Consider the following 22,153-nt stretch of genomic DNA (forward strand, 5'->3'; position numbering starts at 1 on the left):
TAAATTGTGAACCACCTGAAAGAGTCTCCTGCTACTATTTTCTGCAGATGCAATAGAGGCGGTGAAGAAAGTCTTCTTCGCCGTCGCTATCGCCACTTGGTAGGCTCGATGTTGAGCTCTAACCTGTGTCCGGTCAGAATCGGAGTGAGTTTTCTGCCACCGACGCTCTAGTCGTCTCAGCGATTGTTTCATCGCCCTCAGCTCCGAAGAAAACCATGGGGCTGTCCAGGCTCCATGCAATCGGAGAGGGCGCTTCGGAGCCAGACAGTCGATAGCCCTGGTTAACTCCGCATTCCAGCGGGCCACCAGGGAATCAGCTGAAAGGCCATCAACATGGGATAAAGCATCCCCTACCACTCTCTGGAAACCATTTGGATCCATTAAGTGGCGGGGGTGGACCATCCAAATTGGTCCCACTTCCCTGCAGAGGGGAAGGGTCGCGGAGAAGTCCAGTTGCACCAGGGATGAAGCATTTATGCATTTGCAAAAGAAAAAGATGAGGAAACAGATTGCCAACAAAACAGCATACAGGTTAGCATGAAATTTATAGGTGTATAGGCACAAATTTAGAAGTCCGTATTAAAATTTAAATAGAAATACATCTCACCATAATGGGGACAGAGGTGGATTTAGAGCAGCATGACTGGTTCTGTCTGGGTATGGGCCTAGGGGGCCCCACAGGGCATTGCAATGATGGCATAGTGAACTGAGGGGAATGGGAGGTAAGAAAAGGCAGGTGCAAATTTTGGCCTTGCACAGGGCACTACTGAAATTGGAAAGAGCAAAGTCTGCCCCAGTGGGGAAGACTGCAACCAGGTGGGTGTTATGTACTGAGTTGAATAGGATCCAAAAGGCAGCAATCTGATTGGTCCTAGAACAATAGGATCCAGAATGCAGCAGTCTGATTGGTCCACAGGAGCCACCCAATTCAGCTCCAGGTGGAAGGGAATCCGCAACCTGATTGGCCTACAAGGGAATCCGGAATTAGCCAATCACGTGGAGCCATTGTGTAATTAATGTATATAAGGCAGACATTCAGGGGGAACTTCCATTCCTCCTCACCACTATGAGCTGAAAAAAGAGCATGAAATCAACTCTCAACTCCAAGTATATTTTAGTGGGTCTGCTGATGGGCAACTTCAACACTAGGCAAACCTTCTGAGGATTGTCCTCACCCACTCTGGTTGAGTCAGCAAGGGCAAGGAGGTTCAATTCACCCAACGCTTCCCTCTCCCCACAGTTTCACAGACAGCCCTGCTCTACTCCCATATACTCTGCCAAGCCTAGGGTGTTTTCCTGAACAGTAGATATAGAGAACCTCAGAACCTCTCTATATGGACTCTCCCCAACCCACACCCAGAAGCAGCACCATGCTGGAGTGTGTTCGGTAGATTTATTGCTTTATTGTTCGGCGCCCAGCCACGCTTCCCCTGGGAGCCTCTGTAGATCATAAAGCAATTAGCAGAATTACACAGCGGCGTGTGTCGAGAGAGCAGTAAACAAGTCCCACACGTTTCTTCTGTCCTACTATCCCTTTATTTGCTCAAAAGTAGTGTTTCCTTCTGCTCTCCAGGGTTCCCAAGATAGGAGGGAAGAGAAAATTCCTCAGTGCCTCCCCCCCCCCCCGAGATCTCCTAAGTGTTAGAAAAACACTGAGGTCTCATTTGAATAGTAGAATGTCTGGCACCTGGTGGGCGGGGCTTTTGAATTGTGCTCCGGAATTGGCCCCTCTCTTCGTGTGTTCAGAGGCCAACTGTCATTCTTGCTTCTTGCCTCATTCTTGCCTCAGGATGTTGTTTTAGTTTCTCTCAGAGTGTATGTTATTGTGTTACAGTTTTTCTTTATTATTAAAGCTTTGTTTGACATATACGTGAGCCGCTTACTTTGCTGAAAGAAAAGAAACTCTGCTGAAGAATGGTGGCATATCCTAAACTGCGTGACTGAGGGGATATTCCCAGTCTGACAGGAGGATTGAATTTTTAATTCCCCTCCCCCCACCGTCCACAATACTAAGTGCTGCAGGCTTCTCATCCTTTAAGGCCTTCTGTGTCAAGGTGGTGTACCCTACACTGATCACGAAAGGCAAGAGAAAACATAGTGGAAGTTCAGCTCAGTCCAGAGTAGCTGAAGTAAGAGAATCTCCAACTTTCTTCCAAAATACTTCAGTTTGCTCACATTAAGGGCTTGACAGGATTTTGGAGGGGCTTAACAAGTGACACCAGAGATATCCACAATCAGAGTGTGGGGAGTAAAAACCCAAGTCAATAGCAGGTCATAATCCTGTCAGCCATTTTCAGCTAATTTTACTGTTTAATGAAAACTTTTACAGCTAGAATGATGGTTCTTTGTTTCTTTAGCTATTGAGAGAGTAACTGTTGACAACATGGTGACCATGTTGAAATCTAGGAATTCCTGCTAGAACTTAGGGTTGCAAATGAGGGTGTTGGGTTGTTGTTATTGTTTGTTTTTGGCCCCAGTAGGATCATTAGGCTTAGTTCAATGCTAGCCAATAGGCAATTTAAATTTACTATGTGCAACTTTAAATGGGTCACTGTATGCAAATGAATAATAACCACCGTTTTGTTTGGAAGACTAGAAATATATTTGCATAATGCCATTTGGTGGGAATTTGTTGGCACAGGAAGCTGAATACTTGGATATGCATTGAAGGCGAGGCCATTAGGCACATGATAGAAGTCTAATATTGTGACAAAGAGTCGTTCCATTGCTTATTAAATTTTTGGCAGTTCTTAGGATTTGGTAACACAATTTTTGTGTTTCTTTCAGAAGACTCACTGTCCACATGAATGTTGGGAGAGAAAGTTACCCTATGAAGATTCTTCCAAAGCAACCAGCTGAAGTGTTCCTCTGACTTCTGGACCGCATGGCCTTAGATATGCATACCAAAAGACATTATTCTCATTTGTGGAAAGATAAACCCATTGACCCTGAAAATAGATCTCTTACTTCTGGCCCACATTCATAATCCAATTATTCTTGATCAGCGAAATGTAAGTCCATAATTAATCTGCCACCTGAGAGGGTTTGTTATTTTCTTTAAATTGCCTATTAATTTATTAAATTGTCCCGATTAAGTAATGTATTTGACAGTCTTGGTTTCTTGTTAAGAATATTAAATATGTACTTATATGGAACATGTGATATTAAGCTGAGGCCTAAACAGCTAAGATATTTTTGAATGTATTATCCTTCAAGACTAGGCCTTCATATTACTTCCTGATGATCAAGCTTGGTTGGCAAGTGGGGGGGGGATATTTGAGGAGGGTGAATGAGGAAAAGGTTTGAAAATAAGAAATATTGCAGGTAAGATCCTTCCATGCTTGTATGGTTGTGGGTAGAAAACCATACTTCAGTGTTAGAGCATGCAGTTTGTATGTGAAAGTTCCTCATCAGTCTTTGGTACTAACAGTGAAAAGGGATCTCAGGTTGCAAGGGATGGGATAGACTTCTGTCAGGAAACATCCTGGGATCGTTGTTATTTAATGTAAAAAAAAACAAAAACATAGGAAGCTCTCTCACTACCGTAACTTGGTGCTTTTACTTTGTTCCTCAGAGAATTCCACCACATTCCCCTCCCCCTGCTCCAAACTATACAGCCTTGCAGTTATATTTATTTATTTATTAAATTTATATCCTGCCCTTCCTCCAGAAGTTGCTTCCCCTATTTTCTTTTGAAATGTTCATTTACTTTACTGGCTGAAAATCCCCTGTACAGGATTCTCAGTGTTAATGATCTGTTTCCTTGCTTCCTGTGATGTCAAGGATGTTGCTCTCCTTCCAAAAAAAAAAAAAAAAAGTATCAGGAAGATCTTCTATTGTTTCCACTTTTATCTTTAGATTATTGCAATGTGGTGGTCTGGGGTTTCTAATTTTTTTTTAATTGAAACAACTGCAGACATCTGTGGGATGCCCAAATATTGTATTGTATGCATCCAACATTGTGTCTCTATAGATTAGGCATCATCATTCTGCTTTCATTATAAGCCAGAGGAATATTTCCTCATATTTCCTGTTCTCATCCAGATTCCTGCAGAAAAAGAAAAGTAAATTTGTAGCCCCTTTCAAAGCTATATGTGTTGATTTGAGGGTCTAAATATAGAGCAGGGTTGGCTAGCCTGATGCTGCTGATTGACAGCTCCCACCATGCCTGTCAGATGGGGCTGATAAGAGTTGGAGGATCATAGATTACCCACCTCTGATATTGAGCTGATGAACATGGTGCCATAGGAGGATAGGAGGAGCCCCGGTGGATCAGACCGAATGCCTATCTAGTGCAGCATTCTGTTTACTGCAGTGACCAATCAGAGGCCCTTAGGAAGTCCACAAGCAAGAGGTGATATCTCTGATCCTACAGCATGGGGAGCCAACATGGGGCTTGTTAATTATTGTCAAAATACAATTCCCATAAGCTCCATCCAGCATGGCAAAATGTAAACAACTGCCCTGTGATTTTCGGTTGAAGGGTGGTATAGAAATTTTCATAAATAATAATATTATCCACAGATAGATTTCAAGGATGTGTGTGTGTGTACGTACTCAGGCTGGACCTACAACAAAATATTGCAGTGTTCTCTTCACCACCTGAGTGGTACTAGCCCCAGCCAGCCAGGCAGCCATGCTTACCTAAAACAGTATTAGCAATATGGAACCTAAAACAATATAAAATGCTCATTTTAAAAATACTGACAAAAATCAAGCATTAAGAACAAATTGATTTGTGAGAATATAAATAAAAACCAGCAGGTTTGTTTGTTTTTAATAAAAAAGATACACAATAAAATTACATACCTGAGAAGTTTTGCCTAAACAAGCACAGTTTTTAGCAGGTGTCAAAAACAATACAGTGTTGAGCTGGGGTACTGCATGGTGACAGGACTGTCAGAATACAGTTCTTCCCCAAAGGTGTTATGTCACTATCACACAAACGGCTACTTTAGTCTCAACTCCTATTCTGCATTGTATATTGTACTTTTGGGAAGGGCTGTAGCTCAGTAGAAAGGAGTCTGCCTTGCTTGCAGAAAGTGCCATTTTCAACCCCCAGCTTATTCAGGTAGGGCTGGGAAACCCTAAAATCTCTGAAACCCTGAAGATCTGCTGATCAGTATAGGCAATGCTGACTAGATAGACCAATGGTATGATAAGGCAGTTTCCTGTGTTCAATCACAATGCTGTATTAGCTGCTTCTAGACCACTTACTGCCTCTCACATTCCTACCCTTTGACTCTACACACTGATTCAAACTGCAACAGCAAGATGGTCAAATACCTTGTGCAGCTGACACGTCTTTATTGTTTTGGAGCACCTAGAGCCGGTTGCATTATCTAAATGCCGGGAATAAAACCCTTGAATTTATAAGTTAGTGGAGGAATATTGGTATTTGAAACTAGAGAGCGAGTGAGAGCGCCAAGCCACAAATAACCACGTGATGCAGATTCTTTTCTGCAAACAGTTCACAAATCAAATGAATTTATCTAGCCAGCATTGAGAACCTCAGAAGGCAGAGGCAATCCCCACCCCCCACCCCACTCCTACAAACTGAAGATGAAATTCCAGTCTTGCCACAGAATCTGTGAGGTTTGTGAAATTTAGGCGTCTGTGGAAAGATGGGTTCTAGCATGAGAGAAGCAGTCTGTGACTCACAGGCTTTAATGCTGAGGCATCAGCTTTGGCATTTTCGAGCAATCTCAGTTGCTAACATGATCCCCTATTTTAATGTCACTTTGCAGATGTAAATATGCTTGTTTTGGTTTTCAGAAAAAGTTTAGCCGGTAGGTTAAAAGATGGTAAAGAGAAGCAAGTCTCCCTCACTATTTATGTACAATCAGCTACATTATGTGTTTGCTTCTCGTGCTGTGAGATGTCTCTCAGCACTTCATTTCAGGAGCTCTGAGCCAACTCAGTGACCAACTTTATTCTCTTTTATGGGTCTACTCAGCCCCCATTGAGTTCAAGGGGGCTTACTCCCAGGGAAGAGTATAAAGGATTGCAGACTATGTCCCACTGAAACCAATGGAATTTAAGGTAGTTGCTATTAATCTCTTCCACCAACTTCAGTGGGATTTAGTAAGGGACATCGGAAACTGCCTTCCTGTATACTGAGTCAGGCTATTGGACCATCTAGCTTGGTATTGTTTGTAATGAATGACAGAGGCTCTCAGGGGGAGGGGTCACATCCCATCCTACAAAAGACCTTCTGCATGCAAAGCCGATGCTCTATCACTGACCTACAGACTGGACTCCATCTATAAATGTAGTTTGGGAAAGGTTTATGCAGGATATATATTGACCTCAGTCCAGAGAATGCTGGTTGCATTTAAACCCCCTGGAGATAAGTGGGATTTAAATATAGAGTTAAACTCTTAGGCAGGGATCCAAATATCTATATGAGGTACAACAAAATGTTTGGGGCTAATCTTCTGAGTTTTGCCTTTTGATAGCTCACCCCGGTGCAATGCCACAAACAATCTGCCTTTGAAAGCTCTTTTCAAAAGAGATTTGCCTACTAGGATTGGTTACACTCAGGAGTTATTGACTGGATCTCCCACTGGAACTGATCCTTGCTAATATGGGGTTTGCAGCCTGCCCCAATTAACTGAGCAGTGGGTGCTACAAACACCACATTCCTCAGGGCTCTTCCTTTGCAGTCTAGCTTGAGTTTGCCATTGCAGCCTGGCTGCAATGGCATAAAGGAAAGGCTCTCAATTCTTTCCTTTGAAATAGGGTTACCTCAGGCAAATAATCAGGTGATTGGCAGGTGGGCTTTCTCACCTACCTATCAAAGTGGCCCACAGTGGCGGGGGGGGGGGAGCTTACAGCTCCAGGGTAGAGTGAGATCTTGTTCACCAAGCCTGGCCTGTACTGACCAGAAGTGGGTCTCAGACAGGAGGCATGACCAGCCCTAGCTGGAGATACTGGGGATTAAACCTGGGGCCATCTGTGTGCAAAGCAGATGCGCTGCCATTGAGCTACAGCTCTTCTCCCTGGTAACAAGCAGCTCCACTGATGAGGAACGACTATTTTTTTTTTAACCAGACTTGCATTTGTTCTCTATTCCAGAAAGCTGGCAGAAGTGAAATTCTATACAACAGAGATGGCCAAAGAGCACCTGCACAAAATTTACTCTCCTCCCCCACAATCAGTGCCCTTAGCGAATTTTAATCTATGTGTGGGTTTTGTTTTTTTAATGCTTCTGTTTTCTTTATTTCATTTTTGCTTTGTTTTTGTTTTTGTTAGCTATTAGCTTGGGTGGTTTGCATCTGGAAGTTTACAAAATATTGCAGAGACGACCACATTTAAGCTGAACTTGACCCCATAAGATCTACTAACATCATACTTAATTATGCCCAAGACATCTAAATAAGTGGTTTAAAAAAATCCCAGGGGGATTCATTCAGTGCTCTCATGTGCACTGCATTTCATGGTATGTTACAAGTTTAAACAAAACCATATTCTGTAACATACTGTGCTGACATCTTTCTTCAGACTGGGTACTTTGGCCTGGGAGCCATTAGTTCCAGTTTCCCTACTGAACGGTGTTTGTGTTCTTGCACATTTCCCCTACTCACCATGATTTCACATTCTTCCTTTGATTCCTTCAGGATTCAAAGTGCTGTGCCGGACAGACATTTTTATTTTACTGGGGTGGGGGCAGCAAGGAGGGTGTTGGGGAAATGTGAGTAAAAATAGCACTTGTGGGGAACCTTTGGCTAACTACAGCTCCCATCAGCAGTTGCCATTGACCATATTTGCTACTGTTGATGGGACTTGTAGTTCAGCAGTATCCAGCAAGCCAAAAGTTCCCCGCACCTGGTGTAGGATGTTATTGACACCTTTCCACATCAGCTCCCTAGTGGTAGCATTTTGCCGCAGTTGACATTTCTGAATTTCATAGGGAGCACATTTTTACTTTTCTCGGTTGAAACTGTGTTTGCTACCACAATACCCAATTTCTCTCACATGCACTGACAGCTTACTGTTGACACATCACCCCAAACCTCCCAATGACCTTACTCAGGGGCTTCAGTAGTTCTTGAAGAGCAAGTAAAAAGTAGATCTCTGTAGAACACCAGATTATGAATACTATGGAGCAAAGCAGCAGTTTCTCAAATGACTTGTCAAGTAGCACTTGAACCCCCAGAGCATGGTTCCTGTTTCCATTCTAAGGTGTGGGTCCAGAAAGATACCCAAATGATGCTGGGAGAATTAAATTTAAAAGCAGTGTACACATTGAATGGCTAACTTTGAAAATGTGGACCTGTGACCATTGTACATCTGCATGGGCTGAGCCTTGCAGTTTTTAAACAAAACCCTGTCCATCCATGCTTAAAATGAATTTGCCTGGAAAATGCTAATAATTGCTTTATTTTCTTTCTTTTCTTTTGAAAAGAGAATACTTTGGGCAAATTTAAAAATAAACCACCCAGAGTGAGGAGGAAAAACAACACAGTTTTCCAAATCTGCATGAACAGTCATTTGTAGAAAGACCACTCCATCTTATAAATGACACCACTCAGCCAGGAATCAGCCAAGCTGCTTTGTCCCCCTCAGCCATATGGCAGAAGAAACTAATATTTGAGTCTGGCATCCGGATCAGAAAAACGATTTAAACCTGCTCGCTAGGCATGGCTGGGATAATTCTGCATTTATGACCTTTAATGATGCATACCAAATAACAGCAACATAGACTGCTGTACAGACACACACACGCCACTTTGTTGATGTACATGACGTACACACATCTCCTAGCACTTGTATGGAAGACACATATATCTAGTTTGGGAACATTCTGTTTAATGATATATTCTAGTGAAAGGGGGTTTTTGATGTAGGAAAAAAAGGGAAGAATGTAGTACGTATCTCCAACTTGTCAACTCTGCACCCTGTGGGCTTGGAGGAAAACGTCCTGAGCAAAAATATTATAAGAATCCAGAGAGAATCATAGTTTTGGTCATTTTAGTTGGATTGGAATATAGTTATAGTACCAAGCACTTTAATTATTTTTGTGATCCAGTCTTGGCCAATATTTTTTTTTTTAAAGGCACTGTAGGGAAAATGAATACACAAATGTATATTTTAAGGGAAATTCATACCAAGTACATCCTTTAGGAGGAAATGAATACAATTCAAATGCTATTTTTGTGCAGCATGGCCAATGGTCAGGGCTGATGAAAGCTGTAACCCCAAGAACATAGGTTACCCCATCCTTGCCCTAGTAGTGAACTGTCAATCTGACTGCTTGTGTGCCTGGACAGAGAGATTTTCCAGACTTGTCCTGCTCAGGCTGTGCTTTTGCCTTTTACAATGATAAAATTGGCTCCAGCTCATTCTCTTGCTTGTTCCTGGTGTCTGCTTAGCAGTTGCCTACAGCTTAACCCTGACACTCTGCATGGCTCATTCTACATCATCTCCTGCAATCCTTTCACACATTCTTTTCCCTTGTCCATCCCATCCTGTACACGATCACCAATTTGCATTAACTCAATCTCTGCATCTTCTTGTGATGAGTTACATAAATTAATGATGCTTCATGTGAAGAAATACTTTTTTGGGGATGCCCTGAATCTCCTACCATTCAGTTTTGCTGGACAACCCAATGTGTACAGCTTTGAGAGAATATTTCTCTCTATCCTTATCTTCAGAATGTTCAAACTTTTCAGAATTTTATAAAAGGATGTCCTTCCTACTTAGTCATCACTGGAACACTGCAAAAATTAGGCCCAGGACTGCTCTCAAGGATTCTCTCTCTCTCTCTCTCTCTCTCTCTCTCTCTCTCTCTCTCTCTCTCTCTCTGTGTGTGTGTGTGTGTAAATTAATGATCTATTCTGCACATATTGGAAGCATTGTGCCAACAAAAGAAAGTCTTAGGGAGACAAAACATTGCAAGAATAAGCTAATAGAATCCTCCTATTCTTCCCATGATTGGGACGCAGGTGGCACTGTGGTCTAAACCACTGAGCCTAGGGCTTGCCAATCAGAAGGTCAGCAGTTCGAATCCCCGCGACGGGGTGAACTCCCGTTGTTTGGTCCCAGCTCCTGCCCATCTAGCAGTTCGAAAGCATGTCAAAGTGCAAGCAGATAAATAGGTACTGCTCCAGCAGGAAGGTAAATGGCGTTTCAGTGCGCTGCTCTTGTTTCACCAGAAGCAGCTTAGTCATGCTGGCCACATGACCCGGAAGCTGTCTGCAGACAAACGCCGGCTCCCTCGGCGTATAGAACAAGATGAGCACCGCAACCCCAGAGTCGTCCGCAACTAGACCTAACAGTCAGGGGTACCTTTACCTTTACCTTTTATTCTTTCCATAATTCTGTTAGCTTTTCAGTGTGTCAGGACAACAGAGCCTTGGCAGCCCAGTTCCCCAAAATAAGCTTCTGCAGAGCAATGTGGCTTGCATATAATGATGTGGTAAGCGAATGGTAAAATCTGGAGTGAGTTAAGAGTGACTGTGGATCTTGCAGAAATTCCCTTGGCTTGAACAGGCTGCTTCTGCCGTTTCTTCAGTGAGTCAGCTAAGAAGATGCCAAGCTAAAAGATTGCTATCACCTAATGAGTGGCAGCTGGCCAGTGTCTCCAATTATCTCTTCTTTGCCAGCTGGGTTAGGTTGCAGACACAGAGCCAATGGGAAGCAATGGGACCTGAGAGTTTTTAAAGCCACAGTCCCAGGACATACATTCAACCATAAACGATTTAAATTGACAATTCTGCCTGGCCTTCTACCCCCACTAAGCCTCCCAGATGGATCACCATTCATGCACTGCATTGAAAATATATATCAGATTCTTCACAAATAATTTTGCAAACAGTGCAACAGTGTTTGTGCAGCAACTTTCAGAGGCGCAATGTAACTTCCCTGCCCTCTCTCCTCCCCGCTTGTTTTCACGGGTCTCCTGAATCTGCTCCCTAAACATGCGTGAGAAGAGACTGAACCTGGAACCACAGATAGGAAACAAACTTGAGGGTTACCCTGTGAATGCCACTTTGAGTTCCATCATTGAAGAAAGGCAGGAGGCATACCCAATCCAACAAACGTGGAGATGTCTTAAGCCTCAATGAGCAGATCTGTGCTCAATGATCTCACCTAACTTTCTCTATATAGCGTACCCATTCTCATTTGCAGGCCACTTTCTCATTCATGAAAACAACTTTTTAATCCTAGCACTGTATTTTAAAGTGAGGGAAGATTAAAAAATTAATTATGGGCAGTTTCCAACTAGCTCATTCCATCAATGCAAGGATTTCCAATTGGGCAATAGAAATCCCTCCACTTCTGCTCCCCTTGTGTACCCCCATAAATATGTTCTGAGGTTTTTTCCCTAACCCTCTGGAGCAGATTTGGGGAGGGTGCACACAGGGAGAGGAGGGAAGTTCCTTTGCACAAACAGAAACCCCTGTACTGATGCAACAACCTAGAGCCAGTGTGGTGGAATGGTTAGAGAGTTGGACTAGGACCTGAGAGAACAGGGTTAGTGATCCCCACCAAGTAACAAAGTTCATTGTCCTTGGGCCAATCACCAGCTCTTAGCACAACCTACCTCACAGGGTTGTTGTGAGGATGAAATGGGCAGGAGGAGAACCATGCACACTACCTTGAGATCCTTGGAAGATAAAGATGGTATATAAATGTAATAAATAAATGAATCACGGGATACTGCCCTATGACACCCAGAGAACCTTTTTGCGATTGGATAGCTCCTCAGTGGGATAAACAATAAATAACTCATCTTTTGCTAAACCATTCTATCCCACATCTTTCTATCTCCCTCCTCATAGAACACTTTTCAATTAAAGGAATGAGACTTTGGCATGACAAAGTGGCCTCTAATGGTGAATAAAATGAGTATCATTAACAAGAGAAATAGTTCCTGGGCACAATTTGTAAGATAAAATGCATTTTTGGAAATATACAGCATGGAAGTGTTTGATGCTTCTTTTTCTTTTATTATTATTTCACCTAAATGAAGTAGACGTAAAGATTCTTTGTGTGTGTGTGTGTGTGTATTTTAATTTAAAAGACACTGGATTTCAAGACGTGATCTCAGAATCAATCTAGGAATAGCATCTTGGTCATATTCACCCTAGAGATGTGTTCTGCCCTGTCAGACAGTTAATTAATATACTTCAGTTCTGCTGTAAAGTTAATCTCTTTTCCGTATTTATCTAGGCTGATGCTGAGGAAGCATTTGACAGTGAATGGTGCTTTTCTATTTATAACTTTTTAGGCCATTTAATTTCAGAGAAATGTTTTGTTACATGGAGGGCAGGCCCATCAATAGCTGCTGCAGACAGCTGGCCCTGAGTCCCCATCTGTTATTCAGAATTTACGTCCTTGGTGTCCGAATGCCAAAAAGTGGAAGCAAATAACTGGGCATATAATATTCCTTAACTTTCTTGGTTTTCCCTCTGAAACAGCCAATGCTGAGATGTTTGATGAATATAAGAAAAGCCCTACTGGATCAAACCAAAGACTCATCCAAATGTTGCCTATTTCATTGGATAATCCTGAGTTCTAGGATTCTGAGGGAGGGTGGACAATGCCATTCATTATTCTATAAACCTCTATCGTGTGTTCACTCCCTCAGCCTTAACTACCTTTTATCCTAAACTTAAATACCCTCAATCTGTTCATCTTTCCTGAAGGAACCCTTTAATCACAACAGTTGCCCTTCTCAACTTCTAGAATATGGAGATGGGATACTGAGCAAGACTAAACTTGGCTGAACAACATCACAGCCCCCCCCCCCTTCTTGACTTGCTATTTAAAATAAATGATTAATCTATATTAGAATTATATCTTGAGCATCATCGGTTGATCCCGATATCACAATGAAAGAAATGTTCAGAAAGATAAAACTTGTTGGGAAAATTCCTTACTACGACCCTGGACAGCCTCTGCCACTCAGTGTGGGTAATAATGAAGTAGGTAGACCAATAAAAACAGCCTCCTCTGTTCCAAACCTAACTGATACATGAGGAATCATGAACAACTAGAAAGTTAGGAATGCCATATGCTTAAAAAAATCAGAGCTGAGTCAGGATAGTTAGATGTGTTTGAATAACCCTGACTTCTTCTGTTCAGTGAGTAACTAACTTTATTTTGTTTATTTCCTTAAGCTGGTCCCTGTAGAACCTTCTATGGTCTGATTCACTATCTAGACCTACATTTATGTATATAGCATAATTGACTATACCCATGTCAAGCAATTTGCTGTGTAATGCTTAAGAGTTTGGCTGAGGTTTTTAAAATAGGTGCAGCAGGGGAAATCCACAACTGTTCTTTATGCTGCAAAAGATGTGGCTAGGAGCAGTTATAAGAATGTTGATTAGCTCACAGGACTATTCCATTTTTCTTCATCAAAGGGGGATATTCACCATACGGATCCTACCTACATTAGCTTGAAGCAAATATTGGCAGCAGCAAGAGCAGGTGATTTTTAAGGAAGGTTGGTTGACTGATTGGGAAATACATGAACACAGGTTGAAGAGGCAGCTGGATGGATGCATGAATGATTAGTGGGATGGAAGAAACTGATTTGGGAAGTGGCTCTTCAGAGAAACACCACAGAAAGTTTTACTTGTTTTTATTCAATGAAAATTTGTAGGCAATCCCGGGCTGATCTGTGAAAACAAGAAATAGAAAAAGTGAAAGTAAGAGGATGTAGATATCTCTATGGCAGGTGTGTGTGGAAATTGCATCCTATAAATATTTCAACTTTTTTATTTTAACTTCTGTTGTTTAACTTCTTTTTCTAACTTCTTTTTGTGAAATGTGGATTGCACCCCAGTAGATACTTACCCGAGAATAAATCCCACAGAACCTATCGTTTGAAAGCCACCACCTTGGGAGGGCTTTGTCCTGAAAGGTAGTATAAGAGCAGGGCTGGTCCTACCATAAGGTAGAAGAAGGCAACTGCCTAGGTGACAGATCAATCATTTTATTCCAAAACTACAACCATGCTCAAGGTGGCTTACAACATATTTGAAAAAATGCATTAATACAAACATATCAAAAGTAGTAATAAACAATAAGCAAAACTTCAAAAAGCCCACAATGAAATTGAACAATTTTCATATAAATCTTAAAATCCAAACTAAAGAAACTAAAAATTAACAGCTACAACAGCAACAACTCCCTTCTTCAAAACCCTCTCTAAACAATACCCCAAGCAAATAGTCTGCTCAGCAGCCTCAGGTTTTGCAGCTGGAGTCAATCAGGGCCCTGCCCTCCTAGGCCAGGTGGAAAAGGCAAGGAGCAGGCCTTCCTGGTCTCACAGCCAAGATGGTCTCAGATGCTCAGGAGCAACTCCCACAAATTGCCCTCTACTGTCCCATCGCCTGCCAGGAGTACTCCGGTCTGGCCTGCTACCTCTGGTGTGGTGGAGAATGGCATCCCATCACCAGCATTGAAGTAAGATTTAAATGTAATGCCTTGTGTTGAGCTTATTATGTATGGGGATGTTTTTACTGTTTTAATTGTGTTTTTATATGCTGTAAACACATGTGACCTTCAGGCACAGGTCAGGTAAAAAAATACAAAATAATAATAGTTATTAACTCCAGTCTGGCTGGTTTTTGTACATGAAACTAGAAGGCAGAGCCACTTTGTCCTTTGCGTCAGGCAGCAAAATGCCTTGGGCCAGCCCTTTATTTTTTTATTTATATAGCAATGAAACCTCTAAAGTAGTGTCTTAAACCAATAATATAAACTCAGTGGGGCGTATTTCTGAGTAGACATGTATAGCATTGGTAGAAAATTAAAGGATTCCATTTTGGAAGAACAAAACCCCAAAGCTTTAAAGATCAATAAGAGCAAGGTAACTTCCAAGCATTGTGAATAAGAGAATTGATGGTCTCCTTCAGATAGCTCAGCAGGCAATTAGAAATCAGTGGAAGAGTACACTCCAATAGTACATAAGTTGAATTTATTTCCTGCATCTATGTTCATTGCAGAGGTTTCTAGAGAGTCTTGTTCCAAGGGCGCACACTATGAGAAATCAGTGTCTGGCCTTGAGAGAGAGAGAGACTGAGAGAGAGACTGAAGTCTCTGTGGAGGAATTAACTTGAGAAAGTAAAGAGCAGTAAATTGCCAGGAGCATATGGTATTCATCTGAGGACCCCGAAGGAAATAAAGTGTGAAAGAGCCCTGGGATTCTGATGAGCCTGTACAGTGTATGTCAGCCATGCTAAAGTGATGTCTATCTTCCAGAAATCAAAGGAGATACCTGGAGAGGCTCTGCTCCAGCTTGGCATTTTCAATCATTTGAAAGCCTGAACGAAAATTATCTATGAACGTAGGGCACTTTCCCCCACCCTCACCCCACACCCTGGGAAACCTGGAAAAAGCCAAGTGAAATTTATGAGAGCCTGAGAGGGCTGGTCCATTTCAACCCAGAAATAAGTTCCACAGTTATCAGTGTGGCTTACTTGCAGGTACATGAGCAAAGGGTTGCAGGCTAAGGGAATCAATACCAATAAAAGTTTGTACTGTAGTTCACTTCCAGCAAATTCCATGTAAACTTTTTGAGGGGAAACTAACATAGCAGCATAACTCGCTCTTCACTCTCCACTATGCTTGCAGTATTCAGCAACTGGCTGTAGCCCCCATGAGAACTGCCATCAACCTCCCTTGCGATCACTACAATAAGACTCTCTTGGGATTGCGGGTTCAGCCCCTTGAAACTCTGTAAATAAATAAAAAAGCATGCCTCAGTGGCTTGTCTGGAGTGAGGGAACTTGGAAAAGAAAAAATGCACAACAATGACTCTTCCCTTCATTCGTCTGTCATTGCCTGTTACATTAGTGTAACCTTGGGCCCAGGATTTAAGGGGTGGGCAATTTACCTTGCACTTTGTCCTTCTGTGGCTGCTGCTCATGCTTGCAGTTTTCTGTCCATGGTCCATGCTTGCTGAGTTGATGGAAGTTGGAACCCAACAATATATGGAAGTCTCCTGCCTTGGGCGGAGGGGCTGTACTGCACAGCTATGCCTCACATGAGAGTAACATGTGAATAGGGTTTTTATGATCCACTGCTGTGCCTTGTCTATTTCCAATTCACTTGCAGTGAGATGGGACAACCCACTACATCTTTGCAGTACGTGTGATGGATCAGTCAGTCAGTCACTACTGATGCAGAGACATAGCAGAATGACTAATCCTCAGGGGAGATTACCCATCTTGGCATTCTCACACATCATTTTTGCATAGTTGCTAATGTCCCAGCACCCTGGCAGGGAACATCACCAATGCCTGCCCTGTGCTCCTTTAAATATGATGCTGCGTTCAATGGCATTGTGGGAAATTAAACTGGCAGGTGCCTGGTGCTGCCAATCAGAGGAGCACCAGTGCCATTGCTCTATAAGCCACCAGGAAATGTACTGGCATAGGAGCTAGTCCACCAGGGCACTTAGACAAAGGTCCCTGCCAACCTGAGACTACTACCTGTTCCATCTTTTCTTGAATCATTACTTTAGGCACACCTGCTTGGAAGCAGGACAATGCAGAAACTAAACTGGCAGGTTCATTTGCGTGTGGACAGTTTTAATATTTCACGGTACAAAAACCAACTTTTTCAGGTGCAGGAGTGATGAGTGCTTTCAGTTATAATTTAGAAAAAAGTATCATAAGATTACCCTATTCCATAAGAATTCCACAAACACCCAAAGAACTTCATTAGAGCCAAGGCAAATATTTTTCTGGCTCTAGTGTGGACATAACTAACAAACAAAAGTGAAGTTAAACTAAAGCAACATGTTCAAATTCCCAACTGCCAAGAACAAATATCACCCACACTATAACACATTACTTGTCTCCTGGTACTACCTTAAAAAATAAGTTGACTGCCTGCCCCACATTGTACTTGATAATGCATTTTTGCTTTAGAGAGCTGGTGGGGAAAAACGGCAGAAAGGATGTGCTAATTCTACCCCAGGAGTGTTATTTAAATGATACAGTTCTTAAGGACTAGAAATTTTTCCAACCCTTCTATCCAATCTTAGTGTTTGCTTTTTTAAAGAAAAAATATATCTAGCATCAAAAAATAAATAAATGCTTGAATATGTCAAGAAAGTGGCTTTATTGTTGCTACAGACGATATAAAGCATCAAGGATGTGAGCAAAGCTGAATTAAGGATCCTGCAAGCGACGCTGCACAGCACAAACCAGCAATGTAGATTCGTAAGCCTGTACCTTGAACTCTAAGTGGCTGCCTTGTAAACCTCTGGAGTAAGAGCTGACCTGAGGCTGGATGCTGTCACTGCCACAGATCTGGTTGAATGAGTTCCAATTTGACCCTCAAGTGACAATTCTACAGGGAACGGCAGTGAGAAATGCAGGAAGACAACCATTTTAATATAGTTCTCTTGGACACAGGCAGATCTAATGTGCTGGTGTCACAAGAAATAAAAGATGGATGGACTTTCTTAAAAGGCTTTATGTTCTCTGGATCAAAGCTAAAGACCTGTTTAGATGCCATTGGAGACGGAAGGAGCCATGCGAGCTACACAAAGATTGTTTGGGAAGGGCTGGGATAATTGTCGGAATTGGAAGTCCATTTCTGTGCATTGTGCCAGCACGCCAGGTTCAGTTACAGCCCCCTTGTTAACACTGTATTATTGCTAATCTCACAGTCCCTCCATGGCCTCCAACCTTCCCACTAATCTCTTTTTGGTAGCCACAAGTGTTAACTTGCTGTGCGAATGTTGACAGAAGCATCACTGCCATCATATTGAAGGACCACTCACTGGGAGTGCAAAAAAGAAAAGAGGAAGAAGTAATAATATCACAGTTCCCCTGGAGCCGACTGTATTGTTAATATCTTAGCAATTTTATCAGGTACAGCCTCGGGAAGCATTTGGCCTGAGATCAGCATCAAATCCATATATTCCTCCTTGCAGTGAATAGTATATAGGTGCAATGAAATCTGGACAGCCATTCCCGCTACACCTGTTGTCAAAGAAATGTCTGGTTAATGGCTCGAAATGCCGGTAAATGTTTCCAGCGGGAGTTAATGGTAAGGAGAAGGTCACACAATTGCCCACCCCTGTGCATGAAGAAAATGCACACAATTTTAATTTATTTACATACTTAAAATATTTACAAGGTAGCTTATTCTTTTTTGGTAATTACCCTCACAAGGCTGCTTCCAGACATTAAAACGCGATTATAAATCCAGTATCAACAAGCACTTTGCAAAAATAATAATACCACATCAACATACAAACCAGTCTTGGCAATAAAAGTATAGTATCAAGCTTCTAAAGAGACCCCTGACCATTAAGTCCAGTCGCGGATGACTCTGGGGTTGCGGCGCTCATGTCGCTTTACTGGCCAAGGGAGCCGGCATACAGCTTCCAGGTCAAGTGGCCAGCATGACTAAGCCGGTTCTGGCACGGAAATGCCCTTTAACTTCCTGCTATTTATCTACTTGCACTTTGACGTGCTTTCAAACTGCTAGGTTGGCAGGCTTCTACAATCCCATTAAAAACCAGCTAAGCCTTAACAAACTTTCATTAAAAAAAACAACAACAAGCTGCCAGCCAGTTAAAGCCCCAATAGATGCACAGCTTCTTTTTGCAAAGAAGCCATTGGAAATAGGTGAGTCTTAAATGCCATAGGAGAGTCTTAGGGCATGGGGCCAGCACTGAAAAAGCCCTCCCTGCTGTACTCCATGGGCTAATTTATCTCATTGTTGAGTGTACAAGGAGGGCCTCCTAGGCCAATCTAAAGACATGGGCAGATCAGTTTTTTGAAGCAGAGAAACGAAACAAATTCCTTCCAGTAGCACCTTAGAGACCAACTAAGTTTGTTATTGGTATGAGCTTTCGTGTGCATGCACACTTCTTCAGACACTGAGGCAGAGAGTTAAGTGAAGACTCGATGCATCTTTGATTGGAGGATGTGTCTCCCTTTCACGCTCAATGATGCAGGACAATGGATCCTTTGCCAGGCAGGAGCGTAGTGCTATCAGGCTTGCCTCCACTTATGCTCTATTCTGCATATTTGAAAATGAGACAAACATTGTAAAAATAAAAGCTAGAACAGGGGTCAGCAAACTTTTTCAGCAGGGGGCCGGTCCACTGTCCCTCAGATGTTGTGGGGGGCCGGACTATATTTTTTGGGGGGAAATGAACGAATTCCTATGTCCCACAAATAACCCAGAGATGCATTTTAAATAAAAGGACACATTCTACTCATGTAAGAACACACTGATTCCCGGACCGTCCGCGGGCTGGATTTAGAAGGTGATTGGGCTGGATCCGCCCCCCGGGCCTTAGTTTGCCGACCCATGAGCTAGAACATCTCCAGTGGTCAATCTCCAAAAGAAGCCAAACCTTAGTAGTGTTTCCCCACGGCATGGAAAGCCAATGTGGCGACCTCCAGATGTTTTGGACTATAATGCCCATTGGTGTGGCCAATGGTTAGGGATGAGGAGTGATGTTGTCCACAACATCTTGGCGGCACCACATTAGCTCCCTCGGCCCTGGAACTTCTCACTGCTCAGGGAAGTGAGGCAAGGTTAGCATAAGCCACTTTGTGGCACTGAGGAATTCAATACTTTGGCCACCTCATGAGAAGAGAAGACTCCCTGGAAAACACCCTGATGTTGAGAAAGATTGAGGACACAAGTAGAAGGGGACGACAGAGGATGAGATGGTTGGACAGTGTTCTTGAAGCTACGAACATGAGTTTGACCAAACTGCGGGAGGCAGTGGAAGACAGGAGTGCCTGGCGCGCTCTGGTCCTTGGGGTCACGAAGAGTTGGACACAACTAAACGACTAAACAAAACAAAATAACATAATGAGAGAAGCTAAATACAACATGAGGCAAGTCTGAGGCAAGAAACAAGGAGAGACAGTTGGTTCCTCTTAACGGAAACTTAACGGAACACACACTGAAGGGAGGGGCTGATTCCAGAGCAGACACAAGCCACGCCCACCAGATACCAAGCACTCTACTATTCAAATTAGGGCCCAGTGTTTTTCTTATAATCACAGCCTTCCCTATTATGGTGGAGTAAATCTTATTTCTATTTAAATTATAGCAGTTATTTCTAAATTTCCACCTATATATAAAAATTTACATATGCAACAAAAGTATTTCCTCATTTTGTCCTCTGTATAGTGATCAGCTTCTCCTAAAACAGAGAAAAATGTAAGTTGTCAGCTAATGTTAGATGAAAATATTGCTTCTCATTAGACACTAGGCACTAAAACATCAACCCTGTAGCATTTCAATTATGTAATTGTATTTTATTGTAATTTCTTACTGTAAAGCTTCTGGGATATATTTGTATGACAAGTGGGATGTAAATATCTGAAATAATTACAATTAAATAAAAATTGCAGTACCTTGGTCAGATGAAGTGGGAATACTGAGCTGAAGTTAATTAGCATGTTGACAACGGATATTTCATTGTCTACTTTTGTTGCTGTTGTTGTTTAATACCCTGAGGAGAATTCAGCAGCCCCCTTCCTGCTGGTTGGGAAGTCAGGGCATTGTACAATTTTCTTATGTTGATAATGACTGGCATTTGTGCGTCCTGTATGGTTTGTATGTGCTATATGGTAAGTTGCCACTGGGTAAACTTACTTAGTAAGTGGCCATCAATAGTCATCATATATCTTATTAATCTTAGTGGAATTCATTAGTGTAGATGAATCCAACAGTGTCTGCTGTACAATGCAAAAGACATTTTTCAAGGCATCAATTTCTGCTCCCTCTATAGCTCTCTATTTTTGGATAAAAGCAAATGCATGTCCTTCTTTTGAGTTTGTTGTTAATGTGTTACTTTAAACCACACGAGGGCACTGTTTGTGTAGCAAGCTAGCCAGCACATGCTTGTAAGCCTCTTTGTCTATGTTAACTCCGCCCCTAAAAGCAGAACAATTTTGTTTGTTCTTCTCTACAGACAATATTTATGCAACTTTCTCTCATCTCTACTCTTCTGTAAATAATTACTGCATGAAAAAAGCCTTTGAACTCCAGAAACTGTAAGTGATTACCTTAATAAAATTCATCCAAGGTGCAAGGTCTGCTAACACCTACCACACCCAAAATCTGCTCCAGCGGATTGGAGGAACCTCTGAAGTAAAGTTGGGAAGTGGAATTCCTGTTGTGTGTGCAGAAGTTTGCTTGTGTGCTGTTGCACGTCACCTTCTGTAATTTGTTTAGAGTCAGGGTATGCCTCTAAAGTAAGCCTTAACTTACATTATTTCTTCTTATTCTGCAGTAACAAACAAGCACAGTGGTACCTCTGGATGCGAACGGGATCTGTTCCGGAGCCCCGTTTGCATCCTGAAGTGAACGCAACCAGTGTCTGCGCGTCTGCCCATGCGTGGGTTGCGATTTGCGACTTCCGCGGATACACATGACGTCATTTTGAGCGTCTGTGCATGCACGAGTGGCGAAACCTGGAAGTAATGTGCTCCGTTACTTCTGGGTCGCCGCAGAACGTAACCTGAAAACGCTCAACCTGAAGCACATTTAACCCTAGGTATGACTGTAATGGATCATTGTTGCTAATCTCCCAGCAGCTGGGAGAGAAAAAAATACAGTAAAATTAAGATATTCTCTTCTACATTGGCTTTTATTATCTTCCCCCTTTACTTCAAAATATCAAAATCTTAAGCTGATACTGTGTATAATATTTAGGCTTTGTTTTTCTGTGTATGCCTTTTGGAATTTTGTTTTAGTAATTTTGTTTTATACACTAACTTAATTACCTCATGCACACAAAGGAATTTGTGGTTGGCTATCTACGTGCTTGCAACAGGGATCCAGCATAATTAAACAGAATTCCCTTTCTTGAAGAGTTGCAGATGCTTTGTGCACGTGGTGCTGGAGGTATTTTTTGAAACAGAAACTGAATCGTCACAAGAGCCCTTCGTTAAACAAAATTATGTAGCTGCACAGTGCTCACTCTCTGCCCACACCCGTTTTTGCTAATGACCTGCTTTTGCATTTGCAAATTCATAAACTGCATTAAAGTAGTAATGTTTAAAGTATTTCTCTGGGACATAGAAGTTCACACTCTGGAGACGCTGAAAGGGGGCATCCCTCACTGGCCACGCAATGGGCAATGTTGGAGCGGAAAGCGAGTTTTGTGCCTTTATAAATGGCTGCCTCTTTCCCAGTATCT

General features: G+C 42.3%; 2 long non-coding RNA genes across 6 annotated transcripts in view; one reads left to right on the forward strand and one right to left on the reverse strand.

Annotated features, from left to right (window-relative positions):
* Positions 1-1,640: 1,640 nt before the first annotated feature.
* The window catches only part of LOC310704933, a 66,366-nt gene continuing 45,853 nt past the window's right edge, over positions 1,641-22,153 (forward strand). For 3 of the 5 annotated variants that reach the window (XR_014525081.1, XR_014525082.1, XR_014525083.1), the window contains exons 1-3: positions 1,733-2,082; positions 2,788-3,011; positions 20,924-21,005. This is a non-coding gene — a long non-coding RNA (uncharacterized lncRNA). Of the gene's footprint in view, positions 2,083-2,787; positions 3,100-20,923; positions 21,006-22,153 lie in introns of those variants that run through there. The other 2 variants (XR_014525080.1, XR_014525079.1) reach the window with 2 other exon arrangements.
* LOC310704958 lies at positions 16,537-20,100 on the reverse strand. Its single transcript, XR_014525120.1, has 2 exons — positions 19,831-20,100; positions 16,537-17,957 (listed from the first exon to the last, which is right to left on the reverse strand). It is a non-coding gene; the product is annotated as an uncharacterized lncRNA (long non-coding RNA).

The sequence above is a fragment of the Podarcis liolepis genome (genome assembly GCF_965112155.1).
Source record: "Podarcis liolepis genome assembly, chromosome: 4".
NCBI classification, from domain to species: Eukaryota; Metazoa; Chordata; class Lepidosauria; order Squamata; family Lacertidae; genus Podarcis; species Podarcis liolepis.